Source organism: Phoenix dactylifera, chromosome 2, assembly GCF_009389715.1.
Source record: "Phoenix dactylifera cultivar Barhee BC4 chromosome 2, palm_55x_up_171113_PBpolish2nd_filt_p, whole genome shotgun sequence".
NCBI classification, from domain to species: Eukaryota; Viridiplantae; Streptophyta; class Magnoliopsida; order Arecales; family Arecaceae; genus Phoenix; species Phoenix dactylifera.
Genome location: NC_052393.1, coordinates 27,826,589 through 27,847,293, shown reverse-complemented (window position 1 = coordinate 27,847,293; position 20,705 = coordinate 27,826,589).

Here is a 20,705-nt window from a genome sequence, read left to right as displayed (position 1 = left end):
GGGAACAGACTAGCCTGAAGCCCCGACCGTCGCCTCGGCTTGCGCCAGCCTTGGCCGACCAACGAGCGGAATTTTCCCGAGGCTCGGCCCTCGGATGCCAGGCTAACCCGATGATCATCCCGGGAGCAGACTAGCCTGAAGCCCCGACCGGTCGCCTCGGCTTGCGCCAGCCTTGGCCGACCAACGAGCGGAATCTCCCGAGGCTCGGCCCTCGGATGCCAGGCTAACCCGATGATCATCCCGGGAGCAGACTAGCCTGAAGCTCCGACCGGTCCGCCTCGGCTTGCGCCAGCCTTGGCCGACCAACGAGCGGAATTTCCTGAGGCCTAACCCTCGGATGCCTGGCTTAGTGCCGGAAGAATTTCCTGAGGCCTAACCCTCGGATGCCTGGCTTAGCGCCGGAAGAATTTCCTGAGGCCTAACCCTCGGATGCCTGGCTTAGTGCCGGAAGAATTTCCTGAGGCCTAACCCTCGGATGCCTGGCTTAGTGCCGGAAGAATTTCCTGAGGCCTAACCCTCGGATGCCTGGCTTAGCGCCGGAAGAATTTCCTGAGGCCTAACCCTCGATGCCTGGCTTAGTGCCGGAAGAATTTCCTGAGGCCTAACCCTCGGATGCCTGGCTTAGTGCCGGAAGAATTTCCTGAGGCCTAACCCTCGGATGCCTGGCTTAGTGCCGGAAGAATTTCCTGAGGCCTAACCCTCGGATGCCTGGCTTAGTGCCGGAAGAATTTCCTGAGGCCTAACCCTCGGATGCCTGGCTTAGCGCCGGAAGAATTTCCTGAGGCCTAACCCTCGGATGCCTGGCTTAGTGCCGGAAGAATTTCCTGAGGCCTAACCCTCGGATGCCTGGCTTAGCGCCGGAAGAATTTCCTGAGGCCTAACCCTCGGATGCCTGGCTTAGCGCCGGAAGAATTTCCTGAGGCCTAACCCTCGGATGCCTGGCTTAGTGCCGGAAGAATTTCCTGAGGCCTAACCCTCGGATGCCTGGCTTAGTGCCGGAAGAATTTCCTGAGGCCTAACCCTCGGATGCCTGGCTTAGCGCCGGAAGAATTTCCTGAGGCCTAACCCTCGATGCCTGGCTTAGCGCCGGAAGAATTTCCTGAGGCCTACCCTCGGATGCCTGGCTTAGCGCCGGAAGAATTTCCTGAGGCCTAACCCTCGGACGCCTGGCTTAGCGCCGGAAGAATTTCCTGAGGCCTAACCCTCGGATGCCTGGCTTAGCGCCGGAAGGATTTCCTGAGGCCTAACCCTCGGACGCTTGGCTTAGTGCCGGAAGAATTTCCTGAGGCCTAACCCTCAGATACCCGGCCTAGCGCCAGAAAAATTTCAAGAGTCGGGAGTCAGCGAGACGCCCACCAAGAGTTAAAAAGAAGGACGAAAGTGAAATGAAGAAACTCTATTTGCATTAACTTTCATTGTTTCAGGGCCGAGACTCATACAACTTGGCAAAACGCCAACACACAAAGAAAAGTACAGAGGGTCAGCTTGGAGGAACCCCCGGGTCGGGAACGCCCGGTGCGTCTGCAAGGGGTAGGGAGACGGTTGGAGAATCAGCAGGCAATGGCGCCGGAGGGGAGTCGAGAAGGGAGATCCCACTCAGGTCAATTTTGGGGTACTTAGCCGACACCCTTGCCAGGCCTTCCTCGAAGCCTAAGACAAAGGAGTCGGACCCTGCGTCCGACATGTCACGGACGAACTCGTCAGACTGACGATAGGCCTGTACCGCCCCGACATGTCACGGGTGAACTCGGCGGACTGACGATAAGCCTGTACCGCCTGACGCCCGATCTCCGCACTCTTCTCGGCCAGCGCCGCCTCTGCTCGCTCCATAATCTGAGCTTTTGCCTCCAAGACCTTCGCCACAATCCGATCATCCGCCTCGGAGGAGACCCTCAGCAGATCAGCCTGGGCCTCCTTGTGCTTCGCCTCGGCAGCGATGCGAGCAGCCTCAGCCTCCTCCAGGCGCGAACGAAGCTCTTGGTCGTTCGCGCGGGACTTCTCCAAGGCCGACTCCAATTCGCCCAGTTTGACTTCAAGAGACCGGAACGACTGGAGTACACTAGTACAAAAGGAGAAAGTATGGAGAGCCCTAAGTAGAAGAATGGGGCAACTCACCGGGAGAGAAGGAAGAACGGCTCCGAGAGCGTCAAAGGAGGAGCAAGCGAACAGTCCGACGGCAATGACGGCAGCGCAAAGGAGAAACTCGAAGATGTCTGTAAAGAGAAAGGCGGACGGAGGAGGACTCTCGGTTAAATAGGCGGAAAGGTGGGTGACACCTCGGTGACGCCAGAGGACGCCTGGCTGCCGAAGGGTCGCTCGCGCCCCAAAGGCGAATCGACGCCATTAAGGAAGGATGTCCGCCGAAATTCTCAGACTGCCAGGTCAGCAACAACCGCCATACGCCATAAAGAAGGCGGGGAGCTCGAAGCGCGCGCGCCTCTCTGAGGGATGGCGGCAATCTCGAAGCATCACTTCCTTCACCCGTTCCCCTTCCGGTTCCAGGCTCGGAAGTGGGGGGCTACTGTTACGGGGGAACTCAGCCACCATGCCCCACGTGACCGGCACGCGCGCCCTAGAAGACTACAGCTGCCCCTTGATCCAGTAACCCGACCCCGAGTCGGATATCTTCGGCCTCGCAGCCCGACCCCGAGTCGGCTGCCCCTTGATCCAGTAACCCGACCCCGAGTCGGATATCTTCGGCCTCGCAGCCCGACCCCGAGTCGGCTGCCCCTTGATCCAGTAAACCGACCTCGAGTCGGATGTCTTCGGCCTCGCAGCCCGACCCCGAGTCGGCTGCCCCTTGATCCAGCAATCCGACCCCGAGTCGGCAATCTCTCGACAACGACAAGCTGTTCCCCTGAAGCACGCCGCGACCCTCTGCTCCACTACTCCCTGCAACGGTCGTATCCGGCGCTGCTCCACGATCTCCTGTAACAGCCGTACAAAGCGGAGCTCCACTACGCCCTGTCATGGCCGTACCCAGCGCTACCCCACGACGCCCTATAACGGCCATGTCAGTGGCAACTCCATCATGCCACACGATGACCAACCCCCCAGAAGGACCCCCCAGCCTGGTATATATGCGGCTGGGGGGAGAAGGGGGGGTAAGCAAGAACTTCCGGTGTATTCTCTTACTGGTTACTATTATCTCTCCTTCTCCTCCAATCTCCTCTGACTTGATCGTCGGAGGGCCCCCACTACCCCAGTGGTGGTGCGAGGCTTGCTTGCAGGTTTCCCGGTGGAAGGTGGAGCGCAATCAACACCAACCAAGGCAACTCAGACGGAATCCCGTTCACACCGCTGCGCCAATCGTTCTCGGTTTGGACCACCAGCAACAATAACAACAAATGACTGTTTAGGTAAAGGTCTGTTAGAACGAAATCACTTCTTTACTGAAGCTTTTTTGTTTCTGTTTTCATTTATCACCGAAAAAAGAATAATAGACCATTCAATCTAGCATGCAAATTAATTGTTTTATAGTTAAATTAATGACTATTAGTTCTACACCTACTACTAGTGTGCTGCATTTTAGTAATTCAATACATTTTAATAACTACAATGTCATTTTCTCGATTATCTCTAGAAAAAAATTATTGGATTGTAGATTATTTTTTTCTATTTTATAAAAATAATATGATTCAAAATACAATCATTTGATGCTTTAAATATATTTTTCTATTATTTCAGGTGAGCACATCTTTTAGAGGTTTCTCTTTTTAAACATATCACTAAGAAGTGCATCTATCGAGTAATAGAACCAAGTTTCATTTATTAGTTTCATAGTCTAGGAAATACATCTTTCGAGTTCAACTAAAAGAATACATTCCTTGAGTTGGTAATTAAGTCCAAGAAACACACCTTTAAATTAAGGGATTGTTCGGTTGCTATAATGCTGTTATGGGTGGTTCTATATACACCCCCCCTATTGCTCAGGACACCCCCCAAAAATTAAAAAAAAATTAAATACTCTCTACACCCCCCCATTTGCTAAGGACACCCCTAAAAAATTAAAAATTCCTAAATTACCCCCCACCCTCCCCACCCCCTCACCTAAATTGCTCTCTACACCCCCCAAACCCCCCCCCCCACCCCGCTCTTCCCCTCCAAAACACCTCGCCAACGCCCAAAACCCCCCCGTTCCCCCTTCTCCCTCTCGTCGCCGGCATTCTCCCGATCTCCGACCACCTCGCCGGCTTCTCCCGGAACCACCTCGCCGGCTTCTCCCGAAATTTTTTTTTTCACGGTTCGTGCTCCGTTCGGCACTGGATCGCCGAACAAAAGGCTTCTGTTCGGCTGAACAGTGCCGGACAGAAGCCTTCTGTTCGGCACTGTGCAGCCGAACAGATCTGTTCGGTTGAGGGTTGCCGAACAGAAGGCTTCTGTTCGGCACTGTTCAGCCGAACAGAAGGCTTCTGTTCGGCGATCCAGTGCCGAACGGAGTACGAACCGTGAAAAAAAAAATTTCGAAACAAGGTGGAACACGTACCTTTGCGGCCGATTCTTCGTCCCAAATCACTAGTTGCTTGTCCATGCTTCGAATGGGGCTTAAATCTCCTTCAAAGATCGCCTAAACGATGTAAATGGATCGAGGGGTTTAAGGGGGGTTTGAGGGGGGTTTTTTTTTCTTCTCAAAACGAAACGGAGGAGGAGGAAGGGGGGGTGTATGAGAAAATTTCAAGGGCAATATGGTAATTACACTAAAGGTTAGTTTGGGTATTTTTTTTTTGTGTTTTTGGGGGGTGTCCTGAGCAATAGGGGGGGTGTATATAGAACTACCCTGCTGTTATTGGTAAGTTGAAGTTGCATTTGGCTGTAATTGAATTGTAGGCACACAAAACAAGTGTTTGGATGCTTGCAATTTGCAATTTGCAATTGTAGGTTGTATTTCAATGAAGAAATATCTGATCAAAACTTGTAAGTACAATTGTAGCCAAAGTTAGTTGCAACTATTTTGTAATTGAAAGACTCCTTAGGAAGTGTCCGTCTCACTACTCCAACCATACCCCTTCTTCTCCATGGTGTCCTTGTAATCAAAATAGTAACAAATCATTATAGTTTATTACTAAATTAGTATCATATTATTATGATAATAATACTATATTGTATTGTTAGTATCATAATATTTACTATTATATTATAATTTGTATTACTACTTTATAATATTACAATACATTACTTTAGTACTATAATATATTATTATACTATATTTATATCACTATAACATTATATTATTTTAATCCATATATAATATTATAATAACAAATTATAATGGCATATAATATAATTTATATAATAATTATTTTTTATTACACTATATATGATAATCAATATGTCTAGTTATCATAATATCAAATTATTTTATATTCACAAAATCATTATAGCAACTTTTCTTGTACTAATCTAATAACAATTCAATAGCAACATTATTTTTTATTATATATTAGAAAATAACATGATGAATATTTTACATGAACAGTTCAACATTTTGCAGCAGTAACCATACCAGCTCAATATAGGATAGCTGCATCATTTTCCACATCAAACAACCAAATAGTTATAACTATGTGTGTAGTTTCTAATTACCAACAACCAAACAAGGCTGCTTTTTATAACTGTAATGTCAATTATAAGAAATTGAATTCTAGCTAGCATATAATTAGATTGGAGGCAACCAAACAAGCGCTAAACCGATAAAACTTGGCTAAAGAATATATCAATTGGGTAACAGGATGCAACTTCTATGACACACTTTTTCCTTTTATCCTCTTGCTACTTCATATATAGAAGTATGGTTGATTTGATGCCTCTCAAATAAAGTTCCTAGGATCTTATTTTTTTTCTTTGCGATAAGTTCTATTATCCAAAATAATGATTCCATATCTGCCGTTATTTATTTTGGATGCTGTTTATTAATACTATTTGGATATTACTTATATAAGGACAACTATAGAAAAAGGTGACTCTTTTAAGTTTGGACAACATGCCCTTCTAATGTTAGGTTGCAATATTAACATTGTAATCTTAGAAAATCTTAAAATACAAAAGGAATAAAATTTCATAATACAAGGTGTTGAATCATGATAAAGAGACATATAGTTTTGTACATTACAGCTGGTTAGCACATCCGCATAGCCTTTATAGATTTGTAGAGGTCAAGAAAGAAACCCTGCAGCTTTGGCACAAATCAACAGAAGTGCAATATAATTGATGTCCTTTTAGTTGATTACTTGAGTATTCACATATGTCCTCTTTGCATTTTTAATTTCTAGGTCAACAAGAACAATTTTAAATGAGTACAAAGACAATTTTAAATTTGTAACTCTTGGCGAATATGTTGTTTAATTTCTGCAACTGGATTCACAACAAATTCATCAACTATGGCAATAAAATGCATCTTAAATATGATACTAGGTCAAAGAGTTACATTTGCTTGCCATGGTTAAAAACAATAAAATAGAGAAAGAATGTGCTGTAGAAAAGTTTGAAATGTGATCCAACTTAACAATAATGGACAAACAATATATGGTGGCATCATTTATTTCTTGTCCAAAGGATATTGGTTTAACAATCAATTTTGAAGTATCACAATAGACTAATTTGGTGCCTACTTTTTCATGAACCAAACTTGCAAATCCATCAATCTTGGCTATCTTAGATTGAGGAGATGCAACATTATAGCATGCTATCTTCGCTTGGAGCTTGGCATGGGGATTACTTACTTTGGTAATTATTATTTTCTTTAATGGCTACAAGTAAATTCATTTAAGTCAATTACAAAAAGTAATTCAAACTAAAATATCAATGTGCACTTTAACAATTTTAACGATGAAAACTTATGATGTGATATACAAATAGCTTCAATGGTGTTGGCACAGCCAAGCATATAAAGAAATAATGGATAGTAGTGATCCCATTAGATTAAGATCCCTTTCATAATATATGCAACTTGATAATAAACACCCTCTCATTTGTGGCTGGCACGCCTCTCTTGTTTATCTCTCATAAGGATAGTAAGAGTTGAACCAGTAGATTACTTATTAAATATGGGCATAATTAAGGATAAGGTGAAAGAGGGGTCTGAGCACTCCGAGATTTGCTGTATTTTAATTGTTTTGGATGTATTTATACTAGAAGTATATGAGTCATCTATTGTAACAAAAAAAAAGAAGGAAGGTCCAGGTTAAAGTTCATATATAACACAAGAGTAAAAAGATTACAGCATTTGGAAGCCACATAAGGCCTCTAAATGCCATTCTTTCTACTCTTCATGCATAGCCAACTTTTTGTGCTAGATGTTTTCTTTCTTTCCTTCTTTGTACTTGTTACGCAAAGCCATCATATTAGAATTCAAGTTATTGAGGAATTACCATTCCTTGGAAAGCTAGGTTGATATCACAAATAGAACTCACTCTATAATATTCTTTTAAAGGTTTTAGTCATGGCTGTCATGCCTTTCCAAACTATTAGTATTTTTCAGAACTATAGACTTTCTCATCTAAAAAGCAATGATATGAAGCAGTCGTTCTTTACACAGTTGTATTATTATGATGGATGATTTTTTGGTCCATTGTCTCATACTTCTTGTTCTGATTCTGCATTCACATGTATTTTCTTCTTCTTTTTTTTTTTTTCTGAGAGAAACAGTGTAAGGCACCAACATCTGACCAAAAGGGTATGTTACAAATAGAGGTGGAGGAAGATCCCACAAGCAAAGGACAATAGTAAAGGAAAAGAGAAGAAACAAAAGAAGAAAAGAGGAGAAACAAGTCAAGGTCTTTAGCTCTCTGCCCTCTTTTCCTCGGTGGCTTTTCTAAGCCCAGAGGCAGCAAAGAAGGTAGTAGTTCATAGAGAAAGTGGGGGGATGCCTTGTCTAAGAAAGCAAGAGCATTATCGGTCAGTCTGTTCGACTACTCTTGCTATCTGAACAATCCTGGTATCAACCTATTCAACCTATTTTGCCATCAATTAATCTGGTTCAGAAGCTAACCTTTAAGGCTGATGCCCATGCCTAATGTTGATCCAACATTTCTGCTTTGTTTCTCTACAGAGCTCACACCATAAGGCTACACCCACCTCCATTATTACCCCACTCAAAAAATGGCAATATTAGGATGAAGGTTGAAGCTTGAACTCCACTAGCATATGGGAATAATAAGCTTTGTTTACTGTCCTCTGCCTTGTGATCGCCCAAAGACTACAAATCCTCTAGAGCTATTTGTGACCATTGCGCAATAATAGTGAGAAATTTCACCCCAACAAACAAGTAGTCATTGATGGACCACTTTCCATTATTTTGAATGCTTGAATTTATAAATCTTTGAGAAGTATGTGGTAAATTTACACTGTCAGTTATGATGATGACAACTAGCCTGCGATGCTGTATTTGGTGGAGTTAAGATCAAGGTGGTGCTAAGTTGCATCTCATTTTTTTTGTAAGTGATTCCGGAGGATTTCTAGATCGATGTGCACCACTTTGGTCACTACGAGCAGAGTTGGATAGAGTCCAGAAACAAGATCCACCACATCGAAAAGCCAAGTCGCATGCCAAACATTTCGGAGGCCATAAGTTGGTCATACGATGTCTGATTGAGATAATTTTTTTATAAATCAATTATTTTTTCGAGATTGAGGCCAAATTCCATCATTTAGGGCCTGAAATGAGCCTATCAAATTAAATTTTTTTTTTTTGGATAAGCCTTTGATTGGGCATAGATCTTTATCCAAACAGAATCATATAGAGCGATGGAAGACAAAGTTGATGTAGAAGTCGAAATTTACCTTCTCAAGAATTTTAGTCTTTTCTAAATTTTTTTTACTAGTGATGTCTATTTTAGAAAAGAGAGTCCTATTAGAATTAGAAAGAGAAATCTAACCCAAATTATCTAAGGATGGACCTCATTAATATAAATAGAGACTACGTACCATAGTTTTTTAATTATTAATGAAGGAAAAGAGGACTTAAGCCCTACTTTTGTAATTATTCTATCTTCCTTTAGTTATCTTTCAAGAGATTCGAGTTGAGCGGGTTAAAAAAAATATTTCTTCTTCTCGATCAGATCAATAAGATAAGAAATAGATGCCACAGAGAATCTAAAGATTTCAAACAAAAGCTTTAGATCACCTACATGGTTCTATTGAACGGAGTAAGATCAAGGCGGTGTTTAGTTGCATTTCATTTTTTCTATAGTATAAGCCACAAGCATTACAGAAAGTTTGACCATGATTTCAAATGAAATGATAAGATAAACATCCAACAATCAATATAAATCTTGCTAAAAGCATAAAGGACTTGACTTATATAATTAAACTTGAATTAGATGTCTTTTAGTTCATCTTTATGACACATCAAGATATTGCAAAAAAAAATTTATGCATCATAAAAACAAACTAAATGACCTCTAGTTCAAGATTAATTATGCAAGTGGAGTCCTTTATGATCTTAGAAAGATTCATATTGACTATTGTATATTAATCTCATTGTTTCATTTGAAATCACAATCAGAATTTCTGCAATGTTTGTGGCTTGCGCTACAGAAAAAATGAAATAAAAATAAACACCACCTTGATCTCAACTCCATCGAATAAAGCTATGTAGGCTATTCATCATCATCATCATAATTGAATGGTGAAAATATAGTGCATGTTTCTCAATACTTCATAAATGTAAGCATCCTTAATAATGGGAAGCGATCCATTAATAATTATCGAGTTGTAGGAGAAATTGTTCGTTGATATTGCAGTACTCTTCTTCCTCCTTATATGAAGATGAGAATGTGATTCTACACTTTATCTTTGTGGCTCTGCAAGTAACATTGAGCAATAACAAAATTTTCAAGTAATTCATGTTGTGAAAGCTTATAGTTGAAGAAGCCTATGAAACAATTGTCTTTTGAATGTTGTTGGCTTGTGAGGGTTGGAGATAGACAGTAGTGAAGCTACTTAGTTCTTTTTTCTTTTGATGAAAGAGTTGCTTTAGCATATGATACCATAACCCTCAACAATTTTATCATGTCTAATGGTATGCTACTTTGTTACTAATGATTTCGCAACTCAATGCAAAGCATCTAAAATATATATACCTTTTTTGTCAAATGATCAAAATGAACAATTTCTTGTAATAGCTTCGATTCTTTTTAATATCTATAAGCATACTTCTTCATAACAATTAAAAGTTAAGACCATAATTCGATCTTGTAACTATTTATGTAGAAAAGCCTACAAAAGCTCTGTAGAAATGCCAACAGAAGCTTCACTAGAACTCAAACTGAAATGTCGATCCTAGTATTCATCAAATCAACAAAACATTTTTCAGATTTGACCTAATTTTTAAATGACTAAAATGCTAAATTAAGCAACAAAGATGAATTCCTATTAATTTTTCAATCAAAAAGAAGAGAGATGATATAGTAATCTAAATATCCATGAAGATCAGGGTGTCATCGACCCCACCTTACAAATCATGTGCAACTCTATGTTTAAAACTGAAATACATTAATCCTCTTAGAAAAGAATTTTTTCACACTCATCTATTAAATGAAAAACATAGAAATTAAAGAAAAACTTCTTTTTCCTTTCTTTGATAGATAAACATAAGATCTCTCACCTAAAAAAGTCAAATACCGTGGAAAGTCATAAAGGTTTTCATGTCCTAGAACTACTGTATCAAAAAGGTCAATAACTCAATGTGCTTCAACAAAAAGAAACCCTATCGCTAAGAAATGACATTTCCTTTTTTGCTCGTCAAAACAAAAAAAAGGGAGAAAGGATGAAAATTGTATCATGCATCAGGTTTAGCAAGCATTACCTTCTATCCATGAGGAATATTCTTCCATAATGAGAGCCATTCCTTCATAATGAAGTGTTGGTCTCCTCACAAGAATGCACTTCTATTTAAAAGGAAGGCATAGGACAAGCTTGGACTCCTGACAACTCTTATTCGATCAACTTATCAAGTCCTTTTGCACCAAAGGTTTGGGGGAGGAGGAGACACCAAAGAAGCTTTACCACATGATAGCTATTATCTAAACGACGTACTATCATTTGGAAAATAAGAGTAGCAAATTATAATTAACAACGGAGGAGATGGAGAAAGAAGAAAGAGGGTGGCTTTATATAACAAGGATTGTAGAGATAATGAGGTCCAAGCCCTCACTTCATTAATGGATCTAGAGGTATTATTCCTCGTGGGAATGGATGGATTCCACTTCCATCTCTAGGAGATGTGAGTTACATTTAGTCAAGCCATTAAATTACTAGTAACAAACCTACTAACGTTCAAAACAACATAACAACTTTGACCAAAGAAAAGATAAATAATTGTCAATAAATTAAATTTGCAGAGATATTAAGGTGAGGTGTGGGACCTCAATTCCATTAATAGGCTCCATGCATATTATTTCTCATCAGTAGCTAGGGATGAATTCCGCTACTATCTCTAGAGTTTGTTATGTGTTACATTCTATTAGACTATTAAATTAGTAGCAACAAACCTACCAACAAGATAACAACGTTGACTAGAAAAAGATTAAAAGGTTGTCAAGGTGGCTTTGTAAATGCACCCGAGCATCTTCTAAACCTAAAATCACTCAAAATCATGCTCCTAAATCAAAAGTTCTTTATTTTTATAGATTTTAGAGTTGAAAACTAGATCGAATGTACATTGGATACTGACATCTTAAAAGAGTACTCCATGATAGCTATTATCTAAACTACTAAAAGGGTACTATCATTTGGAAAATAAGAGTAGCAAATTATAATTAACAATGGAAGTGGCGGAGAAAGAAGAAAGAGGGTGGTTTTATATAGCAAGGATTGTAGAGATAATGAGGTATGTACAAGCCCTCACTTTATGAATGGATCTAGAGGTATTATTCCTTATGGAAATGGATGGATTCTACTCCCATCTCTAAAAGATGTTGTGAGCTACATTTTATTGAACCATTAAATTACTAGTAACAAACGTTCAAAACAACATAAGAACCTTGACCAAAGAAAACATAAATAATTGTCAATAAATTAAATTTGTAGAGATATTGAGGTGAGGTGTGGGACCTCAATTTCATTAATAGGATCCAGACTTGTTACTTTTCATCGGTAGACGGTAGCTAGGGATGAATTCCACTGCTATCTCTAGTGGTTGTCATGTGTTACATTCTATTAGACTATTAAATTAGCAGCAACAAACCTATTAAGAAGATGACAAGCTTGACTAGAAAAAGATAAAAAGTTGTCAAGGTAACTTTGTAAATACACTCGGGCATCTTCTATACCTAAAATCAATAAGAATTGTGCGCTTAAATCAAAAGATTCTTATTTTTGTAGATTTTAGAGCTAAAAGCTGGATGAATATATATCAGATACTGATATACTAATATTTGTATCCATATGTTTTCAATAAAAAAGAATATAGATATAGATACAAATTGAATATTAGGCATATCCATATTTATTTTAAACAGAGATGTATATAATTAAGTCAGACATTAGTTATGGAATGTGTGGCCATGTTTCAAGTCAGATGGAGTGGTGGGTTAGGTTAGGGGCATGACATCCACGATCCCCAAATACCACTTTGAGGAGTGCATAATGCTGCTGCTGGATGGATTTGTTCTTTTTGGAATCTTTCTTGATATCTATATCACGATAAAGCCATAGGTAGCTCTTCCCATATGTTCCACATAAGAAGCTTGATAGAGATCAGAAGGTTGGGGGCCGGTATGACCAATTTAGACATGGTCAAAAAATACTTGATTTGATTAAATCCCTATTGTTCAATGGCAAATGTGTTCAAATCAGGAACATTACAAGCCATACAATAATATTTTGGTCTCATCACAAGGCTATCATCTAATATTCACAGAAGGCCAAGCTCATCTATACCTTTTTTTGTCAAACTGGTTTCTTATCAATAAACTATTCCCATATTGGAAATTTTACTTATATAATAAATAAAAAATATGCAAATTATGTACATAAAACACCAAATTACACTTATCTTTCTTGTTAAATTTGAAGAAGCAAGGAAATAGAAAAAGTATATAACTATAAATGTAATGTATGTTTTTGTTATTAGTTTTGGCCCATCAAGGCCTTTTCTCCATAGAGTTGCCTCGATTATCCTATAATGGTTGCATGCCTTAATTGTGGCTTGCAAAGAATGGCCAAATCTATCCTACTCACCTGATACTTCCTCTCCAGGCAATTGATCAAGTCCTTCCTGACTAGTGATTCAAAGTTAGAAGAAGAGTTAACAAAAATGTTTTTCATAGTAGCTATTATCTAAATTACTAAAGGACTACTAGTTGAAAATAGAAGATTAAGATGGGATTAATAATAGAAGTGATGAACAGAAGGAAAGATAGTGGTAACTTCTAGTGGAGTTATAGAATAGACATGGGGGCAGGGGGTGTGGGCTGTGGTGATGGACTACCAATTTTTTTTATGGTCACTCGGGTAAGGATTTGAGTCAACTCAGCTACATGAAGAGCGTATGGGTGTGTGTGTGTCTTAAAGTAGTTAATAGATTTAATGGTTATTTGTACAAGATATGTTGTGCATTATGTTTTAATGTCAAATCATTGAATTAGTAGCAACAAAAATACAAACTAAATTTTATTGTTATTTTTTTTACCCTAAAAAGAATCTTATGATACCATAACATCATCGATATAGTCCCAAGCTAAAGCAATTGTTGGCTATGTTGTCATGCACCAAGTGTATGGCGACTAGATTATGTTGTGGTAGAGTTTCTCCAATTCATTGAACATGCGTAATAGAGCATGTGAGGGAGTATTGTCACTAAAATTTGAACCATTTTGTTACCTATTTTATGCCTAGCTCTCTAAACGTACATGCATTTATTTGATATTATTTCATACTATTTTCAGAAAAAAGTGTAAAAACAGGGTTCGTTGCATCTTATAGGATGCTATTTAGCATCTTGGAGCCTGTTGATCTCAAAGCTTTGGAATCGGAAAGGTACAAAAAAGAAAAAAAATAGAAGGTTCTTAGAAAGTGATATAGAAAAGAAATTCCCTTATATGGTATACCAAATAAAAATATGGCTAAATATAACTAAGATTTGTATCATAAAGTATGTCCTAATACATATAGACTATTGTCGTCCACATTTTTGTTTTTATCAAGCTATCAATTGGTCAACTAAAAATAGAAAACTGTAGCTATCAACCAATTTTAGGCATTTACCCAAGTTTAAAAATGGCTAAAATAATGTTATAATGGCCATTATTTTGGTTTCAAATAATTATAGCTTTATTATATGCATATGCATACATTTATACATAAGAAAAAAACATGCATGGATGCAAAGATATATGCACACATATATTCATACATATACACACTTTCATGCTATGCATATCTTATGAATGTTTATTCCACTATTTTTAGGTTTTATACTCAAAGCGGTAAGCCATGCATATTCTCTAAGGTTATGCCCTATGAATGCGATCATGTCATATGCCAACTTAAGCAGTGGGTTTGGGATATGACACTTGAGGATTCTAAATACCACTTTGAGAAACATATAGTGTTGCTACTGGGTTTGTTCTTTTGGGGTCTTTTTCTTAGGTGTCTATATCGTGATAAAGCCACAAGCAGCTCTTCCTATATGTTACATACTGTAGGTTTTATAAAGATGGGAAGACAAAGTAGGCAATGGATGAAAATGATCAATTAGCCATGGTCAAAAGCACTTGGTTTGACTACATGCCTTCCATTAGATAATATACGTGTAGAGATCTGGAATATTATAGGCCATTCAATGATATTTAGGGCTCATCACAAGACTATCATCAGACTAAATTTCACAAACAACTTAATTGACAATATTTTGTATTTTCTATTTAATATAAAACATTTAGGAGCCTTCATATATATTTCTTTTGCTTTTAATGAGAAGGCCTATATATTTCATGGGAGCCTTGAATTGATAGGAGGGGATTTAGGATAAAAAAGTTTGTCATGTTTCAGAATCCCATTTCACTCTCTGTCATGGAATTTGTTGTATTTGTTATAGTTTAAACAAGCACTAGTCCTTGAAGAGTAAGCGCAAAGTGACAAGCATGAGAACAAATAAAACTTTTTTAAGAAGGTTCTTGAAATTGTCTCTTCCATTGAGCTTGGAGAGATGTCATACAATAATTGTAACCTGGTTATTCTCCCTAATAATGTAGGAATAGGATGATTTTTCTCTATTATGAGGAATCTTAGAATCCTTGTCTCAATATTCTCCTTCTTAATTCATAGCCTAATCCTTGCTCTCTTTCCCTTTTATCTTCTTTTTCCTCATCGTCCATGATCCTCAATTTCAATATAATCTTTTACTTCTTTTTGCAATGAACAATGCTTTCCCTCTTTTCTTCTTAAATAAAAAAAAGAAGGGGGTATTATTTTTCCCAGCATATTATAGCAATAAGATCCTATTTCTTTCTTTCCATAGCTTAGAGATTGTTCAATTTTTTGCTAGCCTTTTCTTTTTAATTCAACAATTTTAGATTAAGATGGGAGGAAATGGTATTAAAGAGAGAGTGGAGTTCTTTGGAGAATATTAGGAGATGGTTAGGAAGAAGTTAAGGAATTAGTTTCATTAGGATTGTAAGGAGTTCTAATGCTTAACTACATCATTGATAATTATGGCATTCAAAGCTGACGTGGGATATCTAGATGGTTATGGGAGGAAGAGATACAGAAAAAAGCAATGTCATACCAGATGAAGCAAGGGATAGCAAATGAATGCTCTCTCTTCTTTAAGAAAGAAGCAACATAATGGCTTTGGCCCTATCTAAAACTAGCGAGACTATTTTGTAAAATGAATTAATCTAGAACTATTAATATAAATATTTTATAATAATAAATTATGAAACATGTAATTCTTAATCATTTGAAAAGTAGCAAATGTATACAAAATGAAATAGATTGATTTGAGAAATAGTAATAAGAACAATGCTATCAGATGTGACAAACTTACTGAAAGTTAACGCAACACATTTTAAAGCAACATTTTCTCAACAAAACATAAAGCAATTTCATTGATGTCTAGTTTAACCTTCATAAGCCAATAAGGTAAAATAATAACCATTCCACAAACTTCCATATATATATATACACACACACACACACACATACATAAGCTTCCAAAACATGAACTAAGGGTGATGAGATTAACTAGGATATAAATGAACCATATTCATCTACAACCGAATAGATTGACGAGGTGCTTCCATTATCATGAATGCTCACATATATTGAACTTAGGGAAGCTAAATCCACACTATTCAATTATGACGGCCACAATGACGACGACGAATTACTCGTGCAACTGGATCTGGTGGGGACAATGTCAGGATGGTCTTCAATTGCATTTCATTTTTTCTGTGGCGTAAGCCACAGGCATTACAGAGAGTCTGCTAATAGTTTTCAATAAAAGCAATGAGATAAAATACAGTAGTTAGTATGTATCGTACTAATAAAAGAGAACAGAAATTGATGTTAAACTAGCACTAGATGTCATTGAGTTTGCTCTTATAACACTTCAAGATACTTTTGAAATATATTTAGAGGAACATGCACATGTGAATTAGTAAGGTGTGCCTTTAACATAGTGATATGTAAAAAGAAAACAAAGATTTTGGATTTAATTATTATCTGTTTACAATACAATAGAAATAAATTTTACTACAGTGTTATTTAAGTTTGTTTTTAGTCTTCATTGGCAAGGATGAAATAATATAGTCTATTTTAAAGTAGATAACGAAGAGAAATGAATATTGCAATTTGGCATCATGAGCTTGCACAAGTATACTAGACAAAAGGTTTTAAAATGATGTCTTAAATAAAATCAAGATATCTTTACATAAGACCCACAAAATTTCTATCACATATATGTAAACAATTGAATATGATTGATAGAGGGTCATGTTGAAGAAGGTGCATTATTAGTTATGTATTTGTCAATAACTTACTGGTTACCATGAAATTTTTTGTTATTATAAAAGTTAATTTTCTTTTACAAAATATGGAAAATCGTTCACAATCATTTTTCATTTTGAACAAGATGCACAATCTTTTATTTTATGATAATCTACAAAAGAATAGTATTGATGCAAAATGTAGTTTATTTTCAATAAGAAAAGAATGAAAAGAAATTGATATCGATGTTGATATTGATTATCTTTCAACTATCTTGGCTAGTAAAAAAATATTAGATTGAACTAATGATAAGATTTTTCCTTTTTTACAATTAATAACGACAAAGCATCTATTTGATCCAATAATGTGCATCATCACGTTTGTTCTAATAAAAGAAACCATTAGTATAAACTAGTAAATTAGACTTATAAATAACCCTTTTGTGATCATCGATAATGACAAAATTATATAATATTCCCTAATCGCAAATCATCGCTTTCGAAACGACAAAAGAAAAAACATCAATAACAGATAAATTCTTATGTAGACTTTTTTTATACACTAATAACGACAAAATCATATCTAACTTTCTGATTGCATACATTCAAACTACCAATGGCAGAAGTAGATATAATCTAATAGCTTGGAATTTTATCACCAGTGACAGCAAAATGTTATAAAGATCTTGATGTAATCTATCAATCTATACCTTTTCTCTCAACTTGGATTCTTGCCAACAAAGCATACCCATGTTGGAATTTTACTCATGCAATAAATCCAAAATACAAATTAAGCATATGAGATGCAAAATAAAACTTGCCTAGGCATAGGAAGAAATAGGAAAAGAAAATAACTCTAAATATAATGCATGTATTCAGTTTGGTTATTACCTTTGGCCCATCAGGGCCTTTCCTCCATAGAGGTGTCTTGGTTGCCCTACAATGGGCGCATGTCTTGATAGGGGCATGGAGGGAAAGGGTCAGATCTAGGCCACCAACCCAAAACTCTCTCTCCAAGCAGTTGATCAAGTCCTTCTCGACTAGAGGATCAGAGGAGGAAGAGAAGTTAACAAAGATGTTTTCCATGGTAGCTATTATCTAAACCACTAAAGGACTACTAATGGAAAAATATAATAGTGATGAACAGAAGGAAAGATGGTGATACTTTATAGAGGAGTTGCAAAATGAATGAGGTTGGTCTGATGGACTTCCACTTTTACTGATGGTCACTAGGGGATGGAATTGACTATGCTGCACGAAGAGCATGCATGTGTATTAGGTCTTCTAGCAATTAATTGATTCCACTATTGTTTGTATAGGACATCATACGTTATATTTGTGTCGGAATATTGAATTAGTAGCAAACAAATGTTAGTATTGTTGTAACTTTATCCCAAAAGGAGCATAGTGATTCCATAGCACCATCAATGTAGTCTCGAGCTAAAGCAGTTGTTGACTGTATTGTCATGGACCAAGTGTATTGTAAGAAGACCGAGCATGGAAGGGAGTATTGTCGTTTTGAAATTTAAACCTTATGTCACCTTGACTATGCCTAGGCCTCTAAACATCCATGCATTTATTTGATATTATTTCATACTGTCTTTAGAAGAAAAAATAGTATAAAAAAGGTTCGCTGTATCATATGGGATGCTATTAACCATCTCGGAGCCTCTTGAATATCAAAGCAAAAGAAAAAAAAAAGGAAGCTTCCTAGAAAGTGACTAGGGAAGCAAATATAAAATATAGCTAATCAAAATTAAGATTCGTAATAGAAAACAACTATAGCCATCAACTAAGTTTAGGCATTTACCCCAAGTCTGAAAATGGTTAAAATATTGTTATAATGTCCAATATTATATATATATATATATATATTACACACACACACACAAACACAAATATACAAGTACATAAATAAATATGCATATATTCAAAGATACATGCACATATATATTCATATATACACACTCCTACATGCTATGCATAAATATATGCTTTTATCCAGCATTGTTGAGCTTTTGTTCAATAGGTCTTGAATATTTTCTGAGGTCATATTCTATGGAATGTGTGGTTGTATCGCGTGCCAGCTCGAGCAGCAGGTTTGGGGTTTGACATTCGACGACCCCGGATACCACTTTGAGGAATGTATAGCACTGCAAAGGGATGGATTTGTTCTTTTGGATTTTTTGTCTTGGATATCTATATCATGATAAAGCCACTTGTTGACAAAAAAATTATGATGCTATAAACTAATTTACGCCCTTACAAGAGCTATTTCATCATTATGATCAGGAATCAATCGTGGAAACCCATCATTCACAATGTTGTAAGATCACATAATTAGAGAACACAAAAAATATTCTTTCTTTTAGTAAAAAGACCAAGCATGTTGTATTTGTAGTGCTATAAAATTAAGTAAGATATACTCAAACTAGTAGCAAATATCCATAACATAGATATTTATTTCTCAAATACATATGGTATATCATTCCTACAAGGATCCGTACAGACATGTGTTTTTAGTTCCATATTGGTTATTCGTCAGAAAGATCTTAAATATTTATATAAGAGTAAAAAACTCAAAAAATACTATATGGCTAGCCTTTTTGGGTGAGGTTCTAGATTATTATAAATGGTAAAAGAAATGAAGTAACTTTCAGAACTTCTCTAAAATTTTTAAGGAAACGTACATAAATGAGTACATTATTAGATATCTCTAAAGGTAAAGAAAAACTAAGAGTATGTTGTGCTGTGTGTTAGAAAAAATAATATAGGGTCCGAACACCCCTACAACCACAGTTTTCAGGCTTAACTTCTTTGCAAACCACAACGGACCCCATCTATATTAGTAGTTTGGCATCCTGGTAGAATCCTCAAGAAATTCATAATGATGCAGCTTTAGGTTGCCCAAGAAAAGAAAATAGAGGCAAAAATGATGATAACAGAGTGTTCGGTTCGTTTCTTTTCTTTTTATTAGGTGTGCTTTTTTATGGGTTGCCTCTCTATATTTTAGGACTTGTTTGGTTCCAGAAAGAGAAAGTGGGAAAAAACGGTCAACAAAAAAAATGAAGAAATATCTCATATTTGATTGAAGTTTTTAAAGGATAGAGATGGAAGAAATTTTTTTTTATGAAAATAAGATTTTAATATTTCATAAAAAAGAAAAATTTATATGAGATACGAAAAAATCCAATTCTTATCAACTGAAAATTAGAATAATTTTTTTTAAAAAAATAGCCCTTAAAATTTTAGATAAAATGGGGTAAAGTTAAGAGTGGCAATTTATGATCGGACCCGTCAACCCGACCTGCAAACGACCCGCTTTAACCTGTTTAAAATTTGTTTAAACTTGCGTACATCTTGTGTCACTCCTGGCACCGGGCAAGCATAGTCTAGTTCTAAATTGATGTTAGTATTATAAACCCATAACACAAACACAATATTGTAAATAAATCTGTCTCGTGTTTGAATCAGCTGCTGGCATGCTGGAACCATTTCAAGCTTGATGAAGGAAATACTGCATATAAACTCCTGCAAAACTCAACTACTGTAGCTAAATCCCAATTGTCGGGTTGGGTCACATTTATACAGGCCAAGTCCAGAATTGACAGCCATGAAATCATACTTGTTAATGAAACCATCAGCCGGGATTAGTCAGATAATTTAGGCAACCAGCTGATTCACAAGTACGATCCTATCAATGTGTTACAGGCGAATGACATTAAGGATATAAGATTTGGATAGAGACATCTCTATTGCAGTTTGCATCAGAAACAA